Genomic DNA, 14219 nt, shown 5'->3' on the forward strand with positions numbered 1-14219 from the left:
ATGAGAAATGAGATATCTACATGGTTTTATAGTTTCTCCTTCCTGAATGCTTTATAAGAGAAAAAGGTGGAGAGGAGAATTTGTCTGTGGAGACGTCTGGCAGACACAGCCTTGATCAATGATCGAAGTAACTCAGCAGCGATAGAACAAGCAAACATTGTGTGACACCAGGGGCGCCTGGGTGGCTCAGTTGGTTGAGCATCTGACTTCAGCTCAGGTCATGATCTCACAGTTTGTGGGTTTGAGCCCCGCATGGGGCTCTGTGCTGAACGGCTCAGAGCCTGGAGCCTGCTTCGGATTCTGTGTGTCCCTCTCTCTCTGCCCCTCCTCCACTTGTGCTCTTACTCTCTCTCTCTCTCAGAAATACATAAACATAAAAAAAATTAAAAACAAATTGTGTGACACCTGATGAGGAGACACAATATGAAGAACTCAGCATCCCTTCTGTGATATTCCTTCCCAAGATGCATATAACCTGAACGTAGGTGTGAAGAATCATCAAACCTAAACTGAAGGTCGTGCTACAAAACTATTGGCTTGTTCCTTCAAAAATTCCAGCATCTGAGAGTCAAAAAAAGGCTAAAGATCTATTCTAGACAGAAGACGACTAAAAAAACATGACGATCAAATGCAGTGTGTGATTCCGTACTGGCCCCTTTCACTGCAAATGACATTATTGAGCAACAGGGAATCTGAGGGCTAGATGGTAATGTATTAATGTTAATTTCCTTATTTTGATGATTGAATTGAGGTTTTATAGAGTAGGCTCATTTGTGGGAAATACTAGAGTAATTGGATGTGATGGGGCAAGAGATTAGCAATTTCCTTTCAAACGCTTCAGGTAGGAAATGTTCTTTATTCTTGTGTGATTTGTGTTTCAAAATAAGAAACATTAAAACAGAACTCCATGGTTAAATATTATGGAGAATCTCCTACTGCGTATCAGTAAAAGTTAAAGACAGGAGTTACAATCATGATAACATCACTGAAACTAAGACCTTTACCCCATTGGCTTTGGGCAAGAGTCAGAGCTTTTTTGTTCACTGTGCTCCCCGCCCCCCCTCATGAGAGAGTAAACATTCTCCAACCTGCCCTTCTCTATATCACTAAGATATCACTCTATATCTCCATATCTCCAAGGAACAAAACAAAACAGACACAGACTCACAGATCCAGGAAATAGGCTGTTCGTTATCGGATCAGGGCGGGGCGAGGGGGGCGGGGTTTGGGGCTGGAAAAACAGGTGAAAGATATGAAGAGGTACAAACTTCCGGTTATATAATAAATAAGTTAGGGGGATGTAATGTGCAGCATAGGGAGTACAGTCAATAATATTGTAGCAAGGTTGTATGGCGACAGATGATAACTAGGCTTAGCATGGGGATCATTTCGTAGTGAATAAAAATATTAAATGCTGTGGTATACACCTAGCACTAATAGGACATTGTATGTCAATTACGCTTGGATAAGAAAATATCTATATATTCACCAACACAGCACTTAAAATTCTTACTTCCTTATGTCAACAAGATAATTTTTTTTCAGGTCTTCTCACGACATGACAAGTGTGAACTGTAGTTACTTTTTCATTTGCTCCAAGGCTGAATCAAATTTTTCCTAACTGGTTACACAGGATGTTGCCCAGGACAGGACCCGTGATGCCTGGTGGAAGGTCTCAGGGCTGGGTCACACCCTCAGGCGTGTTCCCTGAGATTATGTGGTGGCGGAGGGTGGGGAGCAGGGGCGAGGGGGCTGCTGATTTGTAAAGTCAGTGTCATTCCTGAGACGTTCGGAGTTCAGCCTCCAACCTGAAGTGAGAGGGGAGAGTGGTGGAGAGTAACGGCTGGTGTTCTGGAGCTGGGAGAGGCATGGCAACAGAGACAAGGGCAGGAGACCAGTTCAGGGCTCTGCCTGCTACTGGAGGGGCTTAGCTGGGTCCCCCTTTTACATAGAGTCCAGCATGAGGTGCGGACTGGGCTGAGCTGCTCCCACGAGTCAGATTGGGCTGAAGTGCCCTCTGTGTTGAAGATACATCTGAAATAAATCAAATGTTGAAATAAACATTTATTTTGGACGGACAGAACCGTATAATTTACCCCAGTCCACTTTGGTCCTGGCTTCCGGGAAGCCTGAATTCACAGTTATAGCCAGCGGGTCCTCCCACCAGCTGGCCTCCAGCGTCTCCCTCGGTACAGAGGCAAAGACCCGGAGAACAGCACCTCGAATTCTCCCCAGTGCCTCCTCCCCTCTCCTCCTCCCCCCAGTAGATCTCCTACATGTACGCCTCCTTCTTTCCTGCCCCGTTGTCTGAGTCCTCCCTTTGGGCTCTGGATCCCCTCTACTTCCCCTTAGCCCCCATTTCCTGTACATGCCTATTTGGGGTCCAGCGGCCCCTCCTCTTCCACATTTAAATTTCTCCCTTTTGCTAAACGGAATGGATATCTGCAGCCTTTCTCTTACTTGCCTTTTCTATGGTTTCATGACATTACCATGTTCTCCTTGAATCGCATCACTTTGACTTTTACCTCCACATTCCTGGGCAGATGGCTTAGCTCCTCCCCCGGAGCTCCTCCTCCCTTACTCTCCCAAAGGTTTGATGCTCATGTCCTTGTCATGCTCCATCCAGACGCCAGGCACACACTTTGGTCCCTGAGGGTTCTGCAGCCAGACTCCACGTGATCTGTGTAACCTCTGAAAATATATGCAGATGTTTGTACATATATGCATTTTTTTCTTTAGTTTTTTTTTTTTAATGTTTATTTATTTATTTTTGAGAGAGAGAGAGAGAGAGACAGAGCATGAGTGGGCAGAGGGGCAGAGAGAGAGGGAGAAGCAGAATCCCAAGCAGGTTCCAGGCTCTGAGCTGTCAGCACAGAGCCCAACGCGGGGCTCAAATGCATGAACTGGGAGATCGTGACCTGAGCCAAAGTCGTATGCTCAACCAACTGAGCTACCCAGGCATCCCAACATGTGCATTTTTCTGATGAAAATAGCCTTCATCACGTTCTCTCAGGGGTCCATGAGTGCACAGAGTTAAGAACCCTGGAATGTGCTGATGCCCCACCATCTGGATCTTCAGAACTTCCTCCTCCCTGACCTCCGGACCCATGTATCCAGCAGGTGTCTCTGAATCAACATGCCCCAGATAGAACTCATTCCCTTCCTATCCAAACCCCTCCCAGGCTCCCTTATCTTAATGAACAGCACTCACATCGACCCAGTGGTCCCAGTAAAATATCTTAGCGTCTCCTCTGTCCCCCTCTGTCTCACATTCCCGTGTCCAGTCAAGGTCCGGGGCTCAACATTTCTCCTTCCTTGATACCTCTTCCTTTGGTCTGCCTCTCCATCCCTTAGATGTAAATTCATGTAGAGGTAGATGCCTCTCCCAGCTCTGAGCCCCCACAGCAGCCACTGGGTTTGCCCCCTCTAAACCACTATCACCACACCACAACCGGAATGATCTTTCTCAAATGCAAATGTGCTCGTTTTCCTTCCCCTGCTTGCAACTCTTTTTTTTTTTTTAATTTAAATTCAAGTTAGTTCACACGCAGCATAGTATCGGTTTCAGGAGTAGAACCCAGTGATTCATCACTTACGAATAACACCCAGTCCTCATCCCAACAAGTGCCCTCCTTAATGCCCTTTGCCCATATAGCCCATCCTCCCTACCCAGCTCCCCTCCCCTCCAGCAACCCTCAGGTTTGTTATATTTACTTATTTATTTATTTAATGTTTATTTTTGAGACAGCGCAAGGGGGGTAGGAGCAGAGAGAGGGGTATAGAAGATCCGAAGTGGACTCTGCACTGACAGGCTGACAACAGCAACCTGATGTGGGGCTCGAGCTCCCTAATAGCGAGATCATGACCTGTCCGCTGAAGTCAGACGCTCAACGGACTGTGCCATCCAGGTGCCCCTGTTCCCTGTCTTTAAGAGTCTCTTATGGTTTGTCTCCCTCTCTGTTTTCATCTTACTTTTCCTTCTTTCTGATAAGATAAAGCCCAAACTTCCTACTGTGATAAACACCACAAAATAAAGTGGCCCCAGCCACCACTCAGCCATCTCCCATCGCTCGCCATCTTGCGCTCTATGGCCCGATCATGCCGAGCCATCTACAGATCTCCCAAAAGGTGAGGTCATGTTGCCCGAGTCTGGGCCTTCACACGTTTTAATGTCCCAGGACCTCTTGGAACTCTGCCCTCGCACCCAGTGAATAGCAGAGTGCCGAGAACATTCACTGGCTGTGGTGGTTTAACACTGCGTCCCCTTGGCTTAGCTGGAATTACCTTCCCCAGACCTCATCTCTGTATGGCTCCGGGTTGGAGTTGGTCAAAAGAGAACGGACACGACATCTGTGAGGCAGGGGTGCAGCGGCAGCCATGAGGCTCCAAAGGTTATCTTGAGACCGATATGGAGTGTCCATGGAGCCCGGTTTATCCTGCTTTCCCTCCCAACTCCATCCCTGTTGACCAACAGCGACCCAGGCCGACCATCGGGCTGTGAGCTCACAGATACAAAAAGACAGCCTTCCAGAAACACCAGCCCCTGCTCACAGTCCTACTGCACGAGCTAGCATCCAGATTCTTCTGCAAGCTCTGTCTTGTCCACCCACACGGGCACCCTGGGAGGACTGACTAACAACATTTCTCTCGACTTCTGAATCTCCTTTTCAGACCTTTACTTCCCCATGCTTTTCCACACGTGTGCAAGAACTAATTCCTCTGGTAAGTTCCTCATCCCTCATCAGCAGAGTGGCTCTGCTTTTCTGATTGAACCCTTGATTGTGTTGAGTAGTTAGCTTGGGCACATCCTTCATTTTGTCCCCTCTGAGGGAAGCTTCTCTCACCCTGGAGCTGTATGAGTCTCAGGAAGAAGACGGAGCCTCCTCGCAGCTACCCTCCTGTGCTCACCCTGCAAGATGTAGACTTTCCGCTCCGCCCCAAGTGGGGAAACCTGTCTGATTCTTGGTGCTCTTCACAAGGGGAGGATCTGGGTGACCATCAGGACTCCTTACACTGTCCTGAAACTCCCCTGCAGGCAGCTGGTCCCTCCCTAGGAGCGTCCCACACCTCTAGCCTGCAGGCTGGGAAAAGAAGAGACGCTTGGTCCTGGAGAACATTCTCTTGTCTAAAACTACCCCGGGGAGATATACTTCAGATCCAGGTGGGTTTCCGGAATGTTGCTTTGGGGAAGATTTGGCCAGCACCCAACTTCTGTGCGGTTGAGACAAGGCATCCACTAGGAGCTGGGGATGGGTCCTGCCCCCAAGACACGATGGGGTGCTTCAACCCTTGCGAGGTGCTTCAGCCCTGAGGCAAGCCTTAGCCACGCACACTCTGCATGGGGCTGAGAAGGCTCTGCCCACCCACTCCCCCTGCAGGGGCCCAGCTCTGGGCCCTCGAACACCCCGATGCTAGCCCTGCCAAGGGAGTCAGGAGCTCCATCATCCCTCCAGAAGCATCTCTGCTTGCTTGTGAAGGCCCTGCACGGCGGCTTGCACAGATGGTCCCCACCGTGCCACCATGCTCTGTGAAGTCACCGTTAGAGACCATGGGCTCCTTGAGGGCTGGGGCCGGGCCTGAAGGCTTCTTCTTTGGCTCCCCGCTCTGGGAAAGGAGATAGGTGAAAGACGCTGGAGAATAAGAGCCAGAAGAAACGGAATGTGGCTGCCAGTTGAGATTCTGGAACAGAAACGGAATGGGCAGGGGCACCTGGATGTCTCTGTTGGTGGAGCGTCTGACTTTGGCTCAGGTCATGATCTCGCTGCTCGTGAGTTTGAGCCTCACATCGGGCTCTGTGTTAACAGCTCAGAGCCTGGAGCCTGCTTCAGATTCTGTGTCTCCCTCTCTCTCTGCCCCTCCCCTGCTCAGTCTCTCTCTCTCTCCTTCTCTAAAAAAGAAATAAACATTAAAAAAAAAAAAAGAAAGAAAGAAATGGAACGGGTAAGACAGCAGGGAATCCTAAAACCATTAAGGGAGGTCTGGAGACATTTGGGCGGGTGCCACTTCTTTATGGGAGCAGATGTTCTGTAGGATTTGGCTGTCCAGTGGGTATTTTTGAGAATGAATAATAGACTTCGAGAAGGAGTGAAGGTGGAGGCAGAAGGAGGAAAGAGAAGGAAGGCATGTAGAGGCAGAGAGGGGCCAGGCCATTCTTGTTAATGGAAATAGGACGATATTCTCTACACTCGACACCTCATGCCAAGGATGTAGGCATCCATTCCCACAAAATCCAGAACGACGCTCCGACAAGGAGAAAGCACTAACACGGATATTTCGGAATGGGCACGGCTAGTGTGGAGTGTTTGGGGAGCTGCTGGTGCCTCACTGAGCCACACAGATCATCTACCTTTGGCAGTCGCTGTGTGCCTGGCGCTGGGCTAGGCACCGCGATACAGGGCGCGATAAGAAAGACCCCACTCTTGTGCGCCCTTAGGCTTTATTTTACTGCTCCCGCCCCCAGAACTCTGCTCAGAAGGACATTTTCCGTACCCATTACGCAGAAAAGTGAACTCCGAGGCCTGGAGAGATTTGTGACTTGACCAAGGTGAGTGAGCAATTTACGGGAGTTGGGACCACTCTCTATGCATAGACCAAAGAAGTTGGCTTTGGTTTCAAATAGATTTAGGTACAGAGGGTATAGATATAGACATACATACATATACACCTGCTGTCCTACCCACCTCCCGTCCTCAGGCTCGGGGAGCACTAGAGCAACCATGTGGGGGCATCCCTTGCATTTCAGTGACTCCTTTTAGGCTAAGCAGAGAGGCTTGCCGATCTCAGATGGAGAGCCCCTCCCTCTATGACCGCTTTGTCAGCATGAGGCTGCCCTACGTGGCCTGGGTTTGTTCCGCTTCATTCCGTGCCGGACTGCACGATGCCAGCCAGGTGCACCTGTTAGCTCACAGGCCCTCCACCGTGCTCCCTAAACAGAAGTCAGCCTGCCTGCTTGGAGGCTTTTCTTCAGATTAATTTCTCAGAAGCACTTTGGACAAACCCTGTGACCGTCCGTAGCTCTCCGCCTTGTAATCCGTCCCCGTGATCGAGGAGCTCCTTCAGGGTCGCATCTGTCTGTTTCTGCCTCGAATCTGTGCTTGCCACGGGATCCCGGGTGTGGACCCCTCACCTGCCCAACAGCGGGTGTTCAATGCAGCACTGGTAAATGCAGGTGGGCGGGTAGAGTTCCTAATGGGCCAGGAACCTGTCCACCTACGTCTTTCCCTCCCTGCGAGTGTCTCCCTGTTCAGGGCTCAACCAGCTGTCCCAGAGAACACTTTGACCCAGCGGCCCATGAAGTAACTTTGCACCACAAACTTACGAAAAGTGTTTTGTTTTTTTGTTTTTTTGTTTTTTTGTTTTTTTGTTTTTTGCTCAATGTGAAGTTGACCAGCTGTTCTCGGTATAATTCCTGAGAGCACCATTCTCGAAGAGAAAGAACAATGTTTCTCAGTGGAAAAACAGTCTGGCAGAGCATTTGGGTTTAAGCAGAACCGTACAGGCATAAAGTGATTTACAAACTGTCCCCCACCCCATCTTTCCCATCTCTAGAACAGGTCGATTCTTATCTACCGTCAATCAGTGCACCGAGACTATGAACGCAGTTTTCTGATTTTAAAAAATGTTTTTTAATGTTTATGTATTTTTGAGAGAGAGAGAGAGGGTGCAAGTGGGGGAGGGGCAGGCAGAGAGGGAGGCACAGAATCCAAAGCAGGCTCCAGGCTCCAAGCTGTCAGCACAGAGCCTGACGTGGGGCTTGAACTCACAACCGGTGAGATCATGACCTGAGCTGAAGTCACACGCTTACCCGACCGAGTCACCAGGTTCCCTGCAGTTTCCAGATTTTAAACCAGGTTTGATAGCATCACACCCTATTATCTCCTCATCACAGCACTCACTTCACTGTCTGTCTCTCACCTGCCCCCAATGAGTCCCTCAGGTCCTAGAATCCCAGAATAAGCTCAAAATTAATGTTAAGGTGGAGCGCTTTCATAAAAATCCTATCAGTATTGAAACCAGACAGAATTAGCTGCAATAGAAAAATTTGGAAACAATACTATAAAAGGCACGTCTACATTTGAGTTTTTTACAACATGGAAGAACATTCATGGTATTTGTTGAGCAAGAAAAACCAAAAATAACCCCATAAAAAAACAAGTCATGGGATACTATGTCTAGTGTGAGCCCGTTTTTGAAAAGAAAGAAAAAAGAAAGGAAACAGAAAAACCTTCTATGGTGTACAAATACATCCTCGGGGGAAGTTCGGAAGTTTACATTCTAAAATGTGAAATGGGACAGATTCGTTTTTAGATGTATATATTTTTGTATTCTTCGAATTTTGACAAAAAATATGTATACTTTTTAAGTATGTAATGAAAAATGAAAAAAAAGTTTTGGGAGTGCGGGTGTGTGGACGAGTAAAGGTCATAAAATGTTGCAAGTAGGCAAGTTCAAAGAAGATAAAGTGCTTCCATCAAAGAGAGGAGCTCACAGCTGAGGGCAGGTTTGCAAAGCATGGCGGCCTTTTGGGAACAACCACAGACCAAGACCTTGCCCCCAGCTCTGAAGGTCTAATAATGAAAACCAGGAGCATGTTTTGAGCATGGCCACATGCCGGGAACCGTACTAAGTACGTTTGAACATCATTCCATTTCGTTGTCATGGCAATCCCATAAGCTAACAATGCTAGCAGAGGCCACACTTAGAGAGACCTAGCTAAAATCAATGGAAAGAAAGACCGCTTTGGCAGAAGGTGAACCCTGGCTCCCAATCGGATGATTTCCGACGGCGACTTGGCAAGTACCTAAATGCACTCAAGGTGCCAGGGGCGTGTTCACAAGATGGCGGGCTCCCACAGACAGGTAGGACCAAAGCAATAGTGTTGTAACCTGAGGGAAGGGTGTGGGCTGCAGGGTGAATGGAAAAGAGAGGTGGGCAGAAGCTGTTGATCCACTTCTGTCCATGAGATGGAAATCCTGTAACTGACAGACACACATGATGTGGTCAGTCAGGGGAGCACTGGAAGGGGAGCAGTGACAGACAGTAACACTAATTACATTACATTTGAAATTAAAAAAAATTTTTTTTAATGTTTATTTATTTTTAAGAGAGAAAGAGCACGAGCAGGGGAGAGGCAGAAAGAGGGAGTCACAGAATCCGAAGCAGGCTCCAGGCTCTGAGTGGTCAGCATGGAGCCTGACGTGGGGCTCGAACCCAGACGGTGGACTGTGAGATCATGACCTGAGCCGAAATCGGACGCTCAACCGACTGAGCCACCCAGACACCCCACATTATATTTTATGTTTATGGAGAAATCACATTAGCTCTACTCTTGCGTTTTCTGAACGCCTACTATGTACTAGAGTGCTGTAACAGAGTTTTACATTTGACCTCTAAAGTAACCCTATGATATAGGACTGTTCTCATCCACATTTTATGGTGGGAAAATCAGTCCCTAGAGGATTTTCTCAGCCAGTCTGTCTGGTAAGTGAGGGATCCAGGATTCGACGGCAGACCTGCCCCGGGGGCCCTGGGCTGAGCCACTCTGCCCTCCCGCATCTGTCCACACACAGGAAATCAGCTGACTGTTTGTTCCCTCTCACCTGGCATAAATCTTACTCTCCTGGGTGACTCGGAGATTGCTTTACTCAGCAAGAGACACCGGACTGGAGGATTTATGGGCAGAAAGATGCTTCTAAGCCCTTGTCTGATTTTGTTGCTGCAGATCTCGCGGGTCAACATCATTCCCATCTGTGTCCCCTCTGCTGACTCCAACTCACACGGCGAGACGGACAGAAAGGGCTCGCGATTCCAGCGCCGTGTGAAAGTGAGTACAAGTGCCCGAAGATGAGCTTTTTAAGTGCTCTACAGAGGCAGCATATCATCCTGGAAGGAACCACCGTTGCTCAGCAATCTGACATAGGTGTTGATGAGCCACCCGCAAACGCTGGAGCAAAGGGCTCGTTTGCTGAACGTCCACAAAATTCCGAGACCTCCCCGAGGCCCGAAGGAGTCACCAAAGAAAGGGGCCGACAGGTTCCTTGTGTGTGGGGCGGGTGGTGGTGGAGCGCTGCCGGGCAGAGCAGGGAGGGGGTCAGGAGACCCCGAATCCACACTCGGCGAAGCTAGAGGGGCCGTGGCCGAGCTTCTGGTTCTCAGTCTCAGCGACAGGCCTGCCTACGCTGAAATCGCCAGGCAGCGGGTTCCAAAGCCAGGTTGCTGGGCCCCTCCAGCACACGATGTTCGATCAGTAGGTCGTGCTAGGTCTCTGGAATCTGTATTTTTTCACACGCCACCCAGCCTCTTTTAATGTACAGCCAGGTTTGGAAAACGCTGGTCTAATATGAACCTCCCACTGCCACTTGCAGAAGCCACGAGGGGGACTTAGACAAGCGACCCAGAGATTCAGGAGCCGCTGTCTGATCAAAATATTACCCCGGGCCAAGGCATTAGCATAAATATTCGCCACATCACCAGCAAAGAATGTCCACGCGACAGACACATGGGGAAACGATGACTGACAGAAGCCAGCCGCCCCGAATTCCTGCACTCGCCTCATTTCAAGGCTCCCAGAGGCTAGGGATCAACTCTGGCAATCTGCAGAGGCAGAAGTGTCTTCCTGCCCATTTAGTTAAATGATCCCCGTACCAAACTACGGACGCGTTTCTATGTGCTCGTCAAACACCCCTCGCCCTTGTTTGGTACAAATGGGGGAGAGCCTGTTTTTGTTGCCATGGCACCACCACAATAAGCTGTTTTCAAGTGTTAGATGTTCTGAAATGACGGGCTCTGTTTCGAGAAATGAGAAAGCTGAAGAGGTCAGGACAGGATGCCAACCCCCATGGATCGACGGGCCATCATGAATCGGTACCGTCGCTGCCCCGGGGAATTGACTCGTGAGACCAGAGAACGTAGGTTTTGAGTGTCTGCCCCAAGCCTGGGTCCTGAGTAGACATGAGGACGGTGGTGTTTTGGCCAGGCACCGACTGAGAGGCCTCAGCCGGTCAATGACACTTGCCACTTGCCGATGTCTGCTGGGCACCATGCACTGAGCACAGCCTGCTTGCATTTGCTCTTGGATGGAGGGTGACATCCATGGGCCTGGTTCATGGAAGATGCATGGCCCAATGGGAAATGACTGAGCATTGATATCTTTCCTTTGTTTGTTTGCTTGCTTGAGGGCTTGCATGCATCTCCCCCCATCTCCGTAATTGAAGACAAGTTAACTCCACGCCTGCCGTTCGTGGGACAGGATGGAGACAGCACTTAAACCATGACACGTGTGTTCCCAGCACAGCCTTGAGGCAGGCTAGCTCTTTGGCCTCATTTTTGTCCATAGCCTTGTTCTCTCGTTAAGTGCGGGACGCCTCTGTGTGTCTTCCTCTCTATTGTCAACTCTTCAAGGACAGACGTCATGGTCTGTTTCCCTCTGCATGCACCACAGTGCCTGGCACGTACTAAGTATTCGTTCATATTTATTTGGTGTCCAAATATTACATTTTTTAAAAAGAGGTGTGTGTGTGCGTGTACATGTGTGTTTTGGGTGATACGGACCTTGCTTCATTGGGCGGACGGTGAGAATGGAAAAGAAGAGAAATCTTCAAGGTGTTTTACAGTCTGCAAATGGAGCTGTTAGCAAACTTGGGTTGACTCTTCGAGCCCCTGAGAGTTCATTTAAACAAAAGATTTCATATCCCCACACGTGGAGTTTCTCATTCAGCTGGGCTGGGAAAAGACCCAGGAATCTTTTGAAGGCAGGTCCGTGGGGGCGTTCTGATGCCCAGGAAAGAGTCTAGCAGCTGAAGATGGGAGCGTGAAGGATGTCTAAACCATTGGTGGCCCTACCTTGAAGTGATCGAAAGCGTATGTCAGGAGTGCGAAGCTGCACGTACGAAACAGTCAAGTCATGAAAAGAACACAACAGAAAAGAGCACACGGTGCGATGGAAAACTATCTCATCCAATACCGAAATCCGAGAGTCAAATACGAAGTGCCCTTGTGATTCTCAGACACGGTCTGGGAAGATTTCACGGTGAGGGGAGACTTGAAACGCACATCGAAGAGTGAGTAGAACTTTCCCGGCGGAGACGCAGGGGCTGGAGGTGGCATTGCAGGACGCTTAGTCCCCTGTCATTAACATCGTTTTGAAATTCTGGAGGGTTTATGAGCGATAAATACTGTAACCTGGTGAGGATACAGAATAGATGGAGATGATAATAAGGATAGATTTAGACGACACGGAACTGATGTAGATGATATAGTTCTAGAATAAATGTAGATGGTGTAGAGAGAGGACAAATGTAGATACAAGGCATCCAATGCAAAGAGCAGCAGCCACTGCGTTACTCTCCTTACACTCTCGACTCTGCCCTTTAAAGACACACTTGGGGATGAACAAGAGAGTTCTTCTAAAACTAATGTCAGGCGAATGGGAGCAGGAACATGAGAAAAATAGGGGGAAAAAAACCTTGTAAATAAAGCATCTACGATCAAGGGGTTAAACAACCATTTGTACTTAGGGAAATCGAAGGGAGGAAGGTAAGAATTGGTAAACGCTTACAGGGGAGCGGGGGGAAGATAAGGATAGGAAAAAACAGAAACAAACAGCCATGGGAGGGATTAGGAGAACAGTAAGGGCTTCTTTGGTACATCTGCCCCGGCACAGCAGGAAGGAGAGGTGCAGGTGGAAACCCACTGACAAATGGGAGGTGTGTTAAATAAACAGTACAAAGTGATCCTCAGGCCGAACTTCCCTCGCAGAGAAAAAGAAAGACACGTAGCCGTGGACGGTTAAGAGCTACTATGATTTGATCAAAAAGCTGTGGGGGCAGCGGCTGCCAGAAAGGGGGTGGGGGTTGGGCAGCTGAGATGCAGGCAAATTAACAGGGCCCCGACTGCCAGGGAGCCCAGGGAGTCAGTAATGAACCTGGACCTGCCAGGCCTGACCCATCAGAGGGAACAGCAGGGTGGGGTCCCGGAGGCTGCAGAGAGCAAAAGCCCACCCCCAAATTTCTCAAGAGGTTTGGGAGATTACTGGCCAGTGCCAGGATATAATGGCATCAGCCTGTGTCCATAGGAGACATATGTAAATACATTCTATTTGCAAGTTAATGCAGCCTAAAGCAAGGCCGATCTGTTTACATAAAGGCACGAAGAAACCCATAGGTAGAATAAAGTGCACCAGGCATAAAGTTGGTATGTTGGACTAGAGTGATGACAAATTAGAACAATCCTCTATCGGAACTCACGGAGCTAAGTTCTATTTCACGTTATTATTACCAGTGTTAATGAAAACAATTACCTTTAATTCATCACTTCCCAGATGCCAGGCACTAACTAGCGTATGAGTATTCGGCCGCTCCTGAGCTGGTTTAACCCTCAGAACATCCTTATGATGGAAGTTTGTTCTCATTTTATAGGTAAGAAAGCTGAAACTCAAGGAGTTTGAATAAGTGTCACATCTCAGGTGTGTGGCAAACGGACAACCCAGATCTGTCGCCCACTGAGCACCACACCTGCCACCAACTCACAGTGGAGCCCAGACCAGCAGCCCCGCCCCCCCACCTCCTCTAGACTTGGGTTTTTCATCTGTGTCATGGGCTGGGACGGAGTGTCACTAAAAGGTGTTTAATGATAGCGGGGTTGACATCTGTGGTAGAAAGAACGACGGCTTAGAATTTGCATAGAACTCGGATGCCTGGGTGGCTCAGTCGGTGAAGCGTCTGACTTTGGCTCCGGTCATGACCTCACGGTTTGTGAGTTCGAGCCCCGCGCCGGGCTCTGTGCTGACAGCTCGGAACCTGGAGCCTGCTTCGATATCTGTGTCTCCCTCTCTCCCTGCCGTTTTCCTACTTTCTCGCTCTCAAAAATAAATAAATGTTAAAAAAATTTACCAAAAAAAAATGGGGTGCCTGGGTGGCTCAGTCAGTAAAGCATTCAACTTTAGCGCAGGTGATGATCTCTCAGTTTGCAGGTTTGAGCTACGCTTTGGGCTCTGTGCTGACGGCTGGGAGCCTGGAACTTGTTTCGGATTCTGTGTCCCTCCCCACCCCATGCCGTCTCTGCCCCTCTCCTGCTCGTACTCTGTCTCTCTCTCAGAAATAAATAAACGTTAAAAAAAAAAAAAGAATTTGAACAAAAGTGAGTTAAAAAAATGTTTTTAATGTTTATTTATTTTTTGAAAGAGAGAGAGAGAGACAGACAGACAGAGTGTGAGTGGGGGA

General features: G+C 48.9%; 1 long non-coding RNA gene across 1 annotated transcript; it reads right to left on the minus strand.

The window, feature by feature from the left end:
• Positions 1 to 1277: 1277 nt before the first annotated feature.
• LOC123382845 lies at positions 1278 to 10523 on the minus strand. Its single transcript, XR_006591913.1, has 3 exons — positions 9600 to 10523; positions 2526 to 2691; positions 1278 to 2034 (listed from the first exon to the last, which is right to left on the minus strand). It is a non-coding gene; the product is annotated as an uncharacterized LOC123382845 (long non-coding RNA).
• Positions 10524 to 14219: the final 3696 nt, after the last annotated feature.

Source organism: Felis catus, chromosome F1 (assembly GCF_018350175.1).
Source record: "Felis catus isolate Fca126 chromosome F1, F.catus_Fca126_mat1.0, whole genome shotgun sequence".
Classification (NCBI taxonomy): domain Eukaryota; kingdom Metazoa; phylum Chordata; class Mammalia; order Carnivora; family Felidae; genus Felis; species Felis catus.